The sequence below is a fragment of the Mytilus galloprovincialis genome, chromosome 14 (assembly GCF_965363235.1).
Source record: "Mytilus galloprovincialis chromosome 14, xbMytGall1.hap1.1, whole genome shotgun sequence".
In the NCBI taxonomy this organism is placed as follows: Eukaryota; Metazoa; Mollusca; class Bivalvia; order Mytilida; family Mytilidae; genus Mytilus; species Mytilus galloprovincialis.
The window spans coordinates 48373503-48387850 of record NC_134851.1 but is presented as its reverse complement, the minus strand read 5'-3'; the positions used below and the strand labels follow the sequence as shown (position 1 = coordinate 48387850).

Genomic DNA, 14348 nt, shown 5'->3' with positions numbered 1-14348 from the left:
ACAGTAAAAAATCTTTCATAAGATATATCTTCGATTCCTTTTAATATTTTGAAAGCTTGTATCATATCACCTCTTCGCCTTCTGTGAGTTAGGGAAGGTAGTTTAAGTACTTTTAATCTTTCTTCATAGCTTAAATGTCGTATATCAGGAACTAATTTAGTTGCTCTCATCTGCACTTTTTCTACAGCATTAATATCTTTCTTTAAATGCGGATACCATATTGTATTTCCATATTCCACGTGTGGTCGTACCAACGCAACGTATAGTCTTAAAAATGTATATTGATCTTTAAAGATAAAAGTTCGGTTAATCAGCCCAAGTATACTATTGGCTTTATTTATTTTACTTGATATATGTTGAGAAAATTTAAGATCATTTTGAAAAATAATTCCCAGATCCTTTTCTTGTTCATCTTTAATGATATCAATATTGTTCATGGTATAAACATTTTCAGGATTATTTCTTCCATAATGGATTTGTTTACATTTGTTCACATTAAATTTCATGTCCCATAACTTGGACCAATTGTAGAGGGCATCTAGATCATTCTTTAAGACATCAGATTTAGAAGTAGGTGCATAAATTTTAGTATCGTCTGCGAAAATTTTTACTATAGACTCCACAACATCTGGTAAATCATTTATGAATATAATGAAAAGAACAGGTCCAAGTACACTGCCTTGGGGCACTCCACTAATTACATTTTGCCATTCAGATTTTTCCCCTTTCACCGCAACTTGTTGTCGACGTCCAGTTAAAAAGTCAGTTATCCATTCTAATATAGATCCACGAATACCGTATGAATACAGTTTCTTTACTAATCTTTTATGTGGCACTTTATCGAAAGCTTTGGCAAAATCGAGATATAATGTGTCCCAGGATATATTATTATCCATATATAATGACCAGTCTTCCATGACATCAAGTAATTGTAATATACATGATCTTCCAGAGCGAAAACCAAACTGTGAGTCTGATAACAAATTATTGGTTATTAAATGATCAATCATTTCCTTCCGTATAACCTTTTCCAAAGTTTTACAAACAATTGAAGTTAGACTGACCGGTCTGTAATTTCCCGCATCCAGTTTACTACCTTTATTCTTAAAAAGTGGGGTAACTCTAGCATCTTTCCATTCTTTTGGAATTTTTCCAGTGTCAATGGACTTTTGAAATATCAAAGTCAAAGGTTTTGAAAATGTATTTGCCATACTCTTTACTATTAACGGATGAATATTATCTGGACCCATAGACTTGCTTCCATTTAATAAAAGTAGATATTTTTCAACTGTATCTTGATTGATCACAAAGTGGTCTAAAGATGATTCAAAATTTCTCTCTTCAATATTAGGTATATTATTTGGATTTTCAGCAGTAAATACACTGGTAAAAAAGTCACTTTTGACATATGTCCAAAAATGTTTTGGCTCAGTTTTAGCTTTTTTGCTTTTCGAACGTTCTCATTTGCCCTGTTTCTAGCAACTTTATAAAAATCAAAATCTACTGCTCGTCTAGTAGCCAAGTATCTTGACCAGGCCTTTTGTTTGCGTTTTATATTGCTCAGACAATCAAATGTTAGCCATAATGGTTTAGGTTGACAACCCGGTTTAGGATTAGTTTTCGGTACATACGTTTCTACACATTTTTTATATTTTTCAGAAAATATTTTCCACATCTCGCTTATGTCTTTATCTTCAAAAGAACTATCCCAATCAAAATTGCTAAAGTCTTCAGAAAATTTTTCAAAGTCACATTTGGAATATTTATATTTCGATTTACCAGTTTCATATTCATTGAAAGAGTACAAAAAGTCAAATGTAATGGTAGCATGATCACTAAGTCCCAATGGAGCATCAATATTAATATTGTCAATATTGCTTTCATCTTTTGTAATAACTAAATCTAGAGTTCTACACATCTGATTTTCCCTAAATCTTGTAGGTTTATCTATATGTTGATATAGAAAATTGTCGCGTAAAGCTTCAATAAAAGTATGTTCGTAATGGTCCTCAGAGTGAGGTGTAGTCCAAAAGTTCCAATCAATATCACGCATATTAAAGTCTCCCGTTATTAAAATATTGTTATACAATCGAGCTGCTTCATTCAAAAGTCCAATAATATTTAAACATGAGTTTTGATTTGATGGGCTTCTGTATATTGAGCCTATCAACACAGTCTTACTCGGATAAGCTATATAGCCTTCAATGTTAAATAATGGAGAAATGCAATCTATATCAATATTTGTTTTTGGCAAAACTTCTGTTATAAAAATAAAATCTGGTTTCACGACCTGTATTTGTGCTTCAAGTTCATCAATTTTATTACGTAATTGATCAGCATTGGTGTACATACATTTTACTTTGTTTACAATTAAAGGGTTAATATTTCGATCTAAATCATCAATATTATTTTGCCTGTTATTTTCTGTACTTTCGGAAGTACTATCACTTATCACACTACCATCATTGCTTATATCATCAGAATCACTTGCATTGTCATTTTCTGCATTATCAAAATTATTAAAAAATGCATTATCTTGCGTACTATCTTTAGCACTCTCAGATGTACTGTATCTTATTTCACCACCCTTTTCGCATATATCATCAGATTCACTTGCTGAATCAACATTAGATGTACTTGCATTGTCATTTTCTGCATTATCAAAGTTATTAAAAAAATTAACTGTAACATTTGAACTGTAACAAAAACCAACTGGAATTAACGTATTTACATGTTGTTTGATCTTTTCTATAGAAAGTCTACGGTCGAAAATTGGCAGTCTGACCTGAACCGCCACTTTCAACACTACTAGCTGTATTTGTCATAATAGACTGACCAGAAATGTCTTTTCTTTCAACGATTTTCCCATACATTTTGTTCCTCTCGTAATAAGCTCTCCAATGAGGTATAAGGTTTATCTATAATTAGGGGCTTAAGGGTCGCAGCAGTTTCCCGGCCGTTATTGAAATTCTTGACAATACCGTCCGGTATGGGCTAATTTTACTATTTGAAATGAACGATCTCGAGCATGCGCAGTTACGCATTGTTGTTCCTCTTTGCCGCTTCGAAGATGGTAGTGGGTTACAGAAAGCCACGATACAGGTGAGTGGAGTAATTTTAAGTTGCACATCTTGAAAGTAAGATAGCCAAAACTCACCCGATTCGTGTGGTATAATTTTTTTGAACAATTATTAATCGCCCACAGATGGGCAAGCTTTTGAAGTGGCCGCGAGGCCCTTCTTTTTGTGTCAAACTCGCAACTTTAGCCCAAAAAATTGTTAAAAACAACTTTTCAAGCTTTCTAAGTAAAATATAAACGTGCTGCTCGTTTTTTTGATGAAAAAAATCAGTAATTTCCTCTATTTTTACAAAGAAAGATTTGTACAAGTTGTGATTTTATGATGTGAAACATGGGCGAGGGGGTCTCAAAAAGGCATACACAAGTCACAACCAATTTCAGAAGCAGTGATCACTGGTGATCCTCAAAACATGTCTACAACTCAAATACCTGGGTTTATAGTGGACCCGGATTCGTTATGTTATGGTAGACCCCCTCCCAAAAAAGGGGGGGGGTCACCCGGTGTCATATTTATATAGAGGCATATACAGGCCTCAGAACACATTTATTCTTCCCCTTGGCTACAATGCATTTTTTAGTTAAAGTCAAATTGAATTAAAAAATTTGCACTGTAAAAACATGAAATAAATTTAACTGCTTTAAATATAGACCATTATTATTCTGATAAAATATACTTGTCCCAGGACAATCCATCAATGCTTTTTCTTTTGAGGGCCCTATTAGCATGCCAATGGTAGGATTTGAATCTTGAATAAATGACGAAGGCTAATTTCTACCCTACTTTCATTTTGGCCAAATCACTACTTTCACTTCCAACAATAATTTTTTTCCACATGTTTAACTTATTTCAATATAAATGCAACTGATAGGACCACTTTAACAGTAAACATTTCAAAGAAAACAGTAGACAGAAATACCCTATATAATAATTGGGAACTATATTCCTAGACCACGAACAAAGGGAATTAATTTTGATCTGAGGCCTACAGCTACATCAAGTGAAATTTTGGAAAGAAGTACAAATGTACGAACCTAAGATAAAAAAATATATTGATAAATTTAGTAAAGGTTCTCAGGCTGTCTGTATCCGATGACGCTTGTTGTTAGTCCAAATAATTATGAGGTATTGAAAGGATTTTACATTTTTTTTTTGCTTTGAAGCCTTTCAGCTATGTATCACAAACTTTGTGTGACCCTCAAAATGTCAGACAATAAATCATTTGGTCATACAAACCCTAAAACAGTGGGGCACATATTAATGCTTTCAGCACGGCCACCAGAAATTTCCACATTTTTACTTCATAAGACCCTCAAAAATTATTTTACTAAATTTGTATCTATTTTAAATTTGCATGTACCAGACTCAGACATTGGGCTTGTGACTCAAGGCAGACTTTTGCAAGGTAAAATATGTATACCTTTAGAACATGTACATTGTTTGTAATTGTTTACATTTTTCTGTCAGTTAAATTTTTGGCCTTTTTAATTCAATGTAATTTATCTTTGTAAAAACAACATGTGGTATGACAGCTAGTGAGACAGATCTCATTAAAGGGCACAATCTTAGGCGGTACTGTTGGGCCAGCCCCCCCCCCCTTTTGTGAGAAAAATTTGGTTGATTATATAGGGAATCACTGAAGCATGACTGGAGTGAACACCCCCTTTAGTTCAGTCAGTGGGCCCTCCTTTATGAAAAGTTCTGGATCCGCCAGCCCACTAATAATAATACATGTATATATACAGAAATAGACCTCAACTTTCACATTAATATGATTTAGAACATAGAAAATATCATGCATTTAAAGCTTGTCAGGCCACAATTAAAAATATTTTGGTTTGCCCAAACCCTACCCAAAGGTTGACACAGTGGGTAGGTAGGTAGGCATTTTTTTTTTTTTTTTTTTTTTCAAAAGAGAAATTAAAGTATCGGGTGTTTATTAGTCTTCATGCCTATCTGATTAATAAAAAACTTCTTCAAATCAGGACAATAAAAGAATTCGAGTAGGCAGCTTTTTTCTGGGTAGGTAGCGTTTAGGCAAACAAACCTATTCTTTTTTATGGCCTCAAAAGCAGAGACGGAGTTGGAGGGTTTTTCAGGTAGCGGGGCCATTCCTTATTTCCTTATGCTTGGAAAAATATAGGGAATCACTGAAGCATGACTTGAACAGCCCCTCTTGGGCAGTCGGTGCCCCCCCCCTTTTCCTCTTTCCTGAAATTTTTTGGAAATGCCACTGAAAATTATATAAAACAAACACTGAAACAGTATTTAGAAAAATTGTCAGTGTCTGTTTACATGTACAAATGTAGATGTGCACATTGGTTTTCAACCCTAAATATTAGTTGAAAAGACTCAACTTATCAGATGATCATCATGTATGTTTCAGTAATATTCATACATCATGTACATTCAAGTATTTGCAAACTTTCAAAATTTTGTGAGCTTGCATATGTAAAGTGTATCAAGAAAATTTCATCTTTTCACTGCTTGACTCGTCATGTAAAAAAAAAAAATCTGTAGTGAGAATCCTGATAATGGTCATCCTCCTCTAACAATGTATATTGTCACAAGTGTTTTAATCTAACAGTACTAACTATATTGTTTAAGCTTAATAAACATCCTTTAAAATCATTTGAATATCTGTTTTAAATATTGTTTATATAATAGAGTATGAAAATTCAGGTCAACAAATCTCATGAGGGAATTTGAAAGAAAGCAGGTCTTGAAATTTGTTTATATTCTATAGATCTAAAACTTGTTTTGATTAAAACATGTAAAAGACTATTTATTGACCTCACTTTGAATTTGTGTTGTCCGAATTTTTGAAATCAATGTTTGTAGTTGAATTGTCTTTCAGAAATGGTCTACCAGTATTTGACACGAGAGGGCCTAGGTACAGTAGGACTAGCTTTCTTGCATGTTTGTCAGAGGGATGACCCTAGTATAAAAAAGGTCTGACATTCCATACCTGATAATGAAAGAAAACACCAGAAACTATTTACTGAGGTGATTTTAAATAAACTAAATGGGATTTCATATATGAACATAATTAGTCCCTGATTCATAAAAATTGTACAGTATATTTAAAGTACAATAAAATTAAATCACTTAGTCTAAGTGTTTTATTTATACTACTAGTACTTTTAAAATTTGTGATTATTAAAGAAAGACAACTCTTACTTCCAACATTTCTGGACAAAATGTTACTTGAATCAGTGATTTAAGATCACCCATTTCAGTCTAACTGATATATACAAGTATGTACAAGTATTTATATACATGTATAAACTTGTAAGGTTAAAAAAATAAGCTAGTTTTCGTTTTTTACCTGTATAAGAATGATTTTTTTGTGGATAGAATCAGTCAATCTAATGATTTACCTTTATTTCACTTTCAATGTTGACATTCTTTTCTAATAACTGATTAATAGCCTAACACACATCAACCATGCATAATCCATTTCTAGCTAAGGGTTTAATTGAAGATCACATGAATAGGGATTCAATGAGGTTGAATTATTCACTTGCAAGTATCTTAACTCATCATCAGTGTTTATTAGCTTAATCACAAGTCAGAAATATGAAATTTTACCTCTGCCAAATGATAAATCACAAGTCAGCATTTTTTTTTAATTGCTGCATTAAAAATATCAGAAAATACCATGTCATATAAGGCCACAATTACAAATATTTTGGTTTGACCAAACCCTACCCAAAGGTTGAGACAGTGGGTAGGTAGGTAGGCATTTTCTTTTTTTTTTTCAAAAAGAGAAATTGAAGTATCAGGTGTTTATTAGTCTTTGTGCCTATCTGATTAAAAAAAAACTTCATCAAATCAGGACAATAAAAGAATTTGAGTAGGCAGCTTTTTTCTGGGTAGGTAGCGTTTGGGCAAACAAACCTTTTCTTTTTTATGGCCTAACAAGAAGAGATATATATACAAAATGTATAAAAACTAGAAGGGGATTTTTTTCCATGTCACATTAATGGACATGATGTATGCATAATTTTTTGTTTTACATACATTGTACAACAACATGTATATATATGTACAATAATATTTACTTTTTTCTTTCAGGAACAATGATAAACAAGTGAACTGATGGTTTAAAACTACCAAGATGTGAAGTAATGAACTAAAGAGTAACGTGAAGTCAGACAATACAACCGGAGGTGTCAGAATTTTTGCAAAATTTTTGTTATTTGCAGATATATGGATGGATTTTGTCAAAATATGAACTGAAACACTGGGATACAATTATGGTTTTTTTTTTGGTATAAAAGATCCGGTTGTGTTCCATAAATGTATTTCTAATAATGAATTTAAGAATTAAAATCTATATTTATTTATTGAGTTTATTGCTGCCCAAAAAGAGGTTATTGTCTCTACTTTTCTACAACTTATTATTTCATAAAATGATTGTATATCTTCTATAATGTTTATGTGACAGAAAATATTGATTAATAGTGCCCTGTTGTTGACATTAGTCCAATATAGTAGTCTCTGGTTTGTTTGGGCAAAAATAGAATGTATTTGAAGAATTAAGCAATTTATAAAAACGGTATTGTTTCAATGGGGTTTAATTCAAAGTCTTGAAATTGTGGGGTCCTTTTCTATGCTATTTTGGATTTTTGGGTCCCGTTTTTACATTGGTCAACATTGAGGTCTTAAGCATGTTAAGGGTCCAAAATAAAAAAAACTTTGTTTGAATTCATTAAAAAAATTATTATTTAGTCTCTTTGATTAGCCAAAACTAACAGTGTACACACTATTTCTAATTTGTATGCCCCACCTCCCATAGTAGAGGGCCATTATGTTTTCTGGTCTGTGCGTTTGTTCGTCTGTCCAGTTTCAGGTTAAAGTTTTTGGTCAAGGTAGTTTTTGATGAAGTTGGAAGTCCAATCAACCTGAAACTTAGTATATATGTTCCATATGATATGATCTTTCTAATTTTAATGTCAAATTAGAGTTCTGATCCCAATTTCACGGTCCACTGAACATGGAAAATGATAGTGCGAGTGGGGCATCCATGTACTGGGGACACATTCTTGTTTAGTCCTTTTTGAATTTGGTCCATATTGAGCTAATTTTAATTTTGTTTGATTACAACAAATATTGAATTTGTTAGTTTGGTTGATATGCTGGATATAACTGTGTGTTCAGAATTTTCATTTTGTGTCTTAATTTTTGAAATTGGTCCATTTTAAGGTTCAAAAGGTCCAAAATGGAACTTTTTGAGTCCTTTTGTAATTTCGTCCACATTGAATGTAAAAAAGATGATGTGGTATAAATGCTGATGAGACAATTCTCCACACGAGAAATCACAGAAATCAACAACTATTGGTTACTGTACAGCCTTCAACAATGAATAATACCCATACTGCATTGTCAGTTATAAAAGGCCCCGAAATGACAAAAGTCTTTTTAGGTCCAAAATATAGTTTTGTTTGGTTTCAACATAAATTGAATTTTGTTAGTTTCTTTGATATGCTGGATCTAACAGTGTACTTGATACTATTTGATTTTTGGTCTGTCATGGTTTTCAAATTGGCTCATATTAAGGTCTGTAGAGTCAAAAATTAGTTAAAAATATATATGTTTTGTTGGTGGTTTAAAATGCTAAATCTACCCAAACATTTAGATTTTGGATACTGGACCCTAATGCAAATGTAGGTATATGTCTAATTTTATATTTATACGACCGCAAAAATTTTAATTTTTTGGTCGTATATTGCTATCACGTTGGCGTCGTCGTCGTCGTCCGAATACTTTTAGTTTTCGCACTCTAACTTTAGTAAAAGTGAATAGAAATCAATGAAATTTTAACACAAGGTTTATGACCACAAAAGGAGGTCCCAACATTTTAGGAATTAGGGGCCAAAAAGGGCCCAAATAAGCATTTTCTTGGTTTTTGCAATATAACTTTAGTTTAAGTGAATAGAAATCTATGAAATTTTGACACAAGGTTTATGACCACAAAAGGAAGGTTGGGATTGATTTTGGGAGTTTTGGTTCCAACAGTTTAGGAATTAAGGGTAAAAAAAGGGTCCAAATAGGCATTATTCTTGGTTTTCGCACAATAACTTTAGTATAAGTAAATAGAAATCAATGAAATTTTAACACAAGGTTTATGACTACAAAAGGAAGGTTGGGATTGATTTTTGGAGTTGAGGTCACAACAGTTTATGAATTAGGGGCCAACAAGGGGCCCAAATAAGCATTATTTTTGTTTTTTGCACCATAACTTTAGTATAAGTAAATAGAAATCTATGAAATTTATACACAAGGTTTATGACCATAAAAGGAAGGTTGGGTTTGATTTTGGGAGTTTTGGTCCTAACAGTTTAGGAATAAGGGGCCCAAAGGGTCCAAAATTGAACTTTGTGTGATTTCATCAAAAATTGAATAATTGGGGTTCTTTGATATGCCGAATCTAACTATGTATGTAGATTCTTAATTTTTGGTCCCGTTTTCAAATTGGTCTACATTAAGGTCCAAAGGGTCCAAAATTAAACTTATTGATTTTAACAAAAATTGAATCCTTGGGGTTCTTTGATATGCTGAATTTAAAAATGTACTTAGATTTTTAATTATTGGCCTAGTTTTCAAGTTGGTCCAAATGGGGGTCCAAAATTAAACTTTGTTTGATTTCATCAAAAATTGAATAAATGGGTTCTTTGATATGCCAAATCTAACCAGTTTTCAAATTGGTCTACATTAAGGTCCAAAGGGTCCAAAATTAAACTAAGTTTGATTTTAACAAAAATTAAATTCTTGGGCTTATTTGATATGCTTTATCTAAATATATACTTTGATTTTTGATTATGGGCCCAGTTTTCAAGTTGGTCCAAATCAGGATTCCATATCAAGTATTGTGCAATAGCAAGAAATTTTCAATCGCACAGTATTGCACAATAGCAAGAAATATCTAATTGCACAATATTGTGCAATAGCAATTAATTTTCAATTGGAGTTATCTTTCTTTGTATAGAATAGTAGTTGATAATATATGTTGGAAATTTGCCAGACATGACTATGATGTCATTTTCTATTTTTATTTGCCAATAACTTTATGTAAATAACTTCATTGGACATTTGCCAATATAAAATGTTGCTGATGAAGCTTTTTTTCCTTATCTTATCTAAAATGTTTTTAGATAATGTATGTTGGACATTTGCCAGACATGACTATGATGTCATTTTCTATTTTTATTTGCCAATAACTTTATGTGAATAACTTCATTGGAAATTTGCCAATATAAAATGTTGCTGATGAAGTTTTTTTTATTGTTTTATACAATAAACAATGTATATTCACTTTTACTACCAACCAATCTTTACCATTCAGTGATAACAAGCACTTTATTTTACATTTTAATATTTTATGATGTATTTAAAAGAGTAGTTATTGTTGCAAACTCCATTAGAAATTTATTTGAATTGATATCAGTTTTGGAAAAAGGGAAACGGGGATGTGAAAAAAAAGGGGGGGGGTTAAATTTTTCTCATTTCAGATTTCATAAATAAAAAGAAAATTTCTTCAAACATTTTTTTGAGAGGATTAATATTCAACAGCATAGTGAATTGCTCAAAGGCAAAAAAAAAACCTTTTAAGTTCATTAGTCCACATTCATTCTGTGTCAGAAACCTATGCTGTGTCAACTATTTAATTTTAGATTTAAAAAGTTTGAAGAAGAAATCTTTAATTGATTTGTAAAATCTTGTTTTACATGCATAGACCACATTCATTCGGTTTCGGAAACCTTTACTGTGTCAAATTTTAATCACAATCGAAATACAAAGCTGTATCAAGCTTGAACGTTTTATCAAATATTGTTCAGCCTTCAGGGTTCAACATCTGCACTTGTATCAAGATATGACGTCTGGCTCATTTCAATTTTTGTTGTGTGAATTTCCATGATTATGAGTAATATGTTAACTATTCGGTATATTGGTTTCTTGCAATTTTTACATGCCTATCAACCTCTGCGGTCGTATAAAGCTGCGACCTGCGGAGCATCTGGTTGTAGTTTCCAGACATTTACTTGTGTTTAAGAATATCTATCTAAACTTGTACTACATGTACAAAGAGAAGGCTGGGATTGAGTTTGAGGGTAATTGTTCTAGGGCGGGTACTATATATAGTATTTTATTTCCTGTATTAAGATATAGCTTCACCTTAAGTTTATATCTTTTCAACTAGTTAAGATGGCAACAGAAAAGACATTAAGAATCAAGATAATTTATATATGGCCGTTTACGGAACATATTGTGGTATACAGTTGCCTGTCTGTCCGTCCGTCAACATGTTGGACATTAACTTTAAAACCCATTTACCAATTTGCATAAAACTTTGTTTATTTCTATTGACGTGAGCTCCATTTTGTTTTATTTGATAAAGATTTTACGTTTCCGAGTTGAGTTTTTTTTTCATTAAAAAGAATGCTTTCACCAACATGCGAAATTTTGGTGAATGTTTATATCTATTGACAAGAGCTCCCTTTTGATTTTTATAAATTTTAGATTTCACGTTTCTGAGTTACAGAGTCATATATTTGTCAGAAAAGGAATTTCTCTAGAATTTGAGAAAAACTAAAAAATACTTTCAGCCGTTCTCGTGAATCTTTGTAGTCCGAGATTACTCTGCAAGACGTGATCCCACAACCCAAGCTTGTCTGGCAAAACAGCTATTGGATGTCAGAGTAATCTCGGACTAGAAACTTTAGTGAAACGTTTATATGGGCGTATGACATTTGCGCCGATTTTGAAAATTTTCATTCTTTCATTTGCGCCGATTTTATTATTTCTCAAAATTGGATTTACAGGTAAAAAAATAAGTTTATACTTTTACATGTAGTATTACTTGAAGAAATATTGATAAATCTGGTTATAAACGTTGTTCACTTATGTTTTGTTAATAGATATAGGAAGATGTGGTATGAGTGCCAATGAGACAATTCTCCATCCAAGTACTTATTTATAAAAGTAAACCATTTTGAAGTTTTTTTATTCATATTGTTCTGGAATATCGTTGTAAGACAATGGGCATATTGTACACTTAAACGAGCCGAGGAGTCAATTCTTTAATCATCGACAGCCATACATACCGGAAGGTCAGTGTCTTGAAAAATAACATATCTTAACGATGTACCAATAGATTGTGTAAAGCCAGAGTCACAACGGATTCTGATGGGAAGACTATTGTCAAAACACACAAAGAACATAACCATGCGGCAGATGACCGAAAGACCGAGGCTGAAGAACTACGGGTTCGGCCAAGAAAAAAGTCTGGAGATGTATCTAGTAGGCCTTCAAAGACTGGGATGAAGAGTTATCTCATTGGCACTCATACCACATCCTCTTATATTATTCACCTATATTTACCTGTAATTTACCTGTAAAAAAAAATCGGCGCAAATGAAGAAAAAATTCGGCGCAAATGAAATGCAGATTGGCGCAAATGCAAAACGCCGGTTTATATCTGTTGATGTTTATAATTTCATAAATTTTAGATTTTACATTTCTGAGTTATGGGGTTTTATTAAATTTAAAAAAGGTGGGATTTTCCAGTTTTCGGACAATAACTGAACAATGCGTCAGCAAATATTATGAAATTTTGGTGAGTTGTTTATATCTATTAATGTAATCTCCTGTTTGATTTTCATAAATTTCAAATATGAGATTGAGAAGTAATTTATTCTGTGAAAATGTGACGGGCGTATCATGCGCTCGTGTCGTTACTGTAAGTGTTTGTTGATTTATATTTATAGCATACAAAAAAAATATAGCACTTTAAAAAAAGTTCGGAAGTTGAAAGAATTGCATGTACTTTATAATTGTCCAGGTGGGATTCTTCAAAACAAGAATAAGCTTCATAATTAAAAAAAATTTGGAAAAAAAACCTTCAATACACCAGAAGGAGGACATAGATTTTTTACTTATCTTATTACTAGGAACAGACATGGATCTATTTTGACATTTCACTTCTGTAAAAATATGAATAAAAAAAAATAATCCCTAAAAGGCCATGGTCAGGGCATAATTATAACAATAAAATTGAGAATGGAAATGGGGAATGTGCCAAAGAGACAACAACCCGACCATAGAAAAAAACAACAGCAGAAGGTCACCAACAGGTAAGCTGTTTTTATGTTTACCGGACAGGGATAGATAAAAGTGGGGATGTGGGATTTAAAAAAATGGAAATGGAGGGGGGGGCTTGGAATGTGTCGTTGCTTAAAGGGAGAGAGTTTTAAAATAACAGCGATTTAGCCCCCCACTCGTGTATACATATCAAACAACAGCCTGATGGTGTACCACCAATAAAGTTTTTATTCATCATTTATGAGATTTATGAGGAAGGGATAGGAGGCCTTATCGATCGTATTTTTTAAGCTCAGGATTTCGGGATCCCCGGGGATTTCTTTCTCCGAATTTCGGGATGTCGGGATTTTAATTTGATTAAATTCGGGACCTCCGGATTTCGTGTTTTTAAGCCCGAGTTTCGGGATCAGGACCCTTCTAAGTTAACCCCCTTCATTTGTTGACCTATAAGTTATATCGTCGCTCTATCGGCTATCTATGATAAGCTCGTACATTTCACGAGAATTATTGAATGAGGAAAGCAGTCGACATGCAATCTATATTTCTTTGTTGTAAAATAAAAGGCAGTTACTATATATATATTGCCGGCACTGTGAAATATCTTAATCCAAACTGGCAAAATAGCCTATTTCTATAGAAATGGATATTTTACCGGCGCTGGAAAAATAGAATATAAGTTAGCAGATGAACATTTTATGTATACATGATAATAATAAAATTAATTAAAAATAATAGAGACAAGTCCCGTTAGAAAAGCAAGTCCCTGGTAAGCGGAAGCCAAGTTGAAACCTATTTTATTTAAAGATATGGTATGCAATTCAAATAACTAGCTATTATTTCAAAAGCAATCAAGTTTTTTTAGCTATGCGATCGTCTATGTCATATTGTGTATATATCTTTTTTTATCAAATTTATGATGATGCAATTTAGATTTCTATAGAAATAGCTGAATTATATTAATCAGAGCTGATCAAATATCATATTTGCTATTTTGTCGATGCCCGATTAAAAGCCTTTGCTTTAATGATCTTTAATATAATTATGTTTCCCCCTATTATAAAATCAAGAATTAATGAGTTTGGGATGTTTCCACGAAATGATCAAGAAATTACTTCAGTCTGACGTTTAACGCCATTTCAACTGGTACCGTATGTGGACGTCGTCAAA

General features: G+C 32.4%; 2 long non-coding RNA genes across 3 annotated transcripts; both read left to right on the top strand.

The window, feature by feature from the left end:
• Positions 1 to 2955: 2955 nt before the first annotated feature.
• Positions 2956 to 7426, top strand: LOC143058566 (uncharacterized). 2 transcript variants are annotated; one of them, XR_012973122.1, is made up of 3 exons: positions 2956 to 3102; positions 5935 to 6029; positions 7155 to 7426. It is a non-coding gene; the product is annotated as an uncharacterized LOC143058566 (long non-coding RNA). The 2 variants fall into 2 exon arrangements; XR_012973121.1 differs by having other exon boundaries at positions 5935 to 6083.
• Positions 7427 to 9108: 1682 nt separating this feature from the next.
• On the top strand, positions 9109 to 10457 carry LOC143058565 (uncharacterized). The gene is made up of 2 exons (XR_012973120.1): positions 9109 to 9569; positions 9800 to 10457. It is a non-coding gene; the product is annotated as an uncharacterized LOC143058565 (long non-coding RNA).
• Positions 10458 to 14348: the final 3891 nt, after the last annotated feature.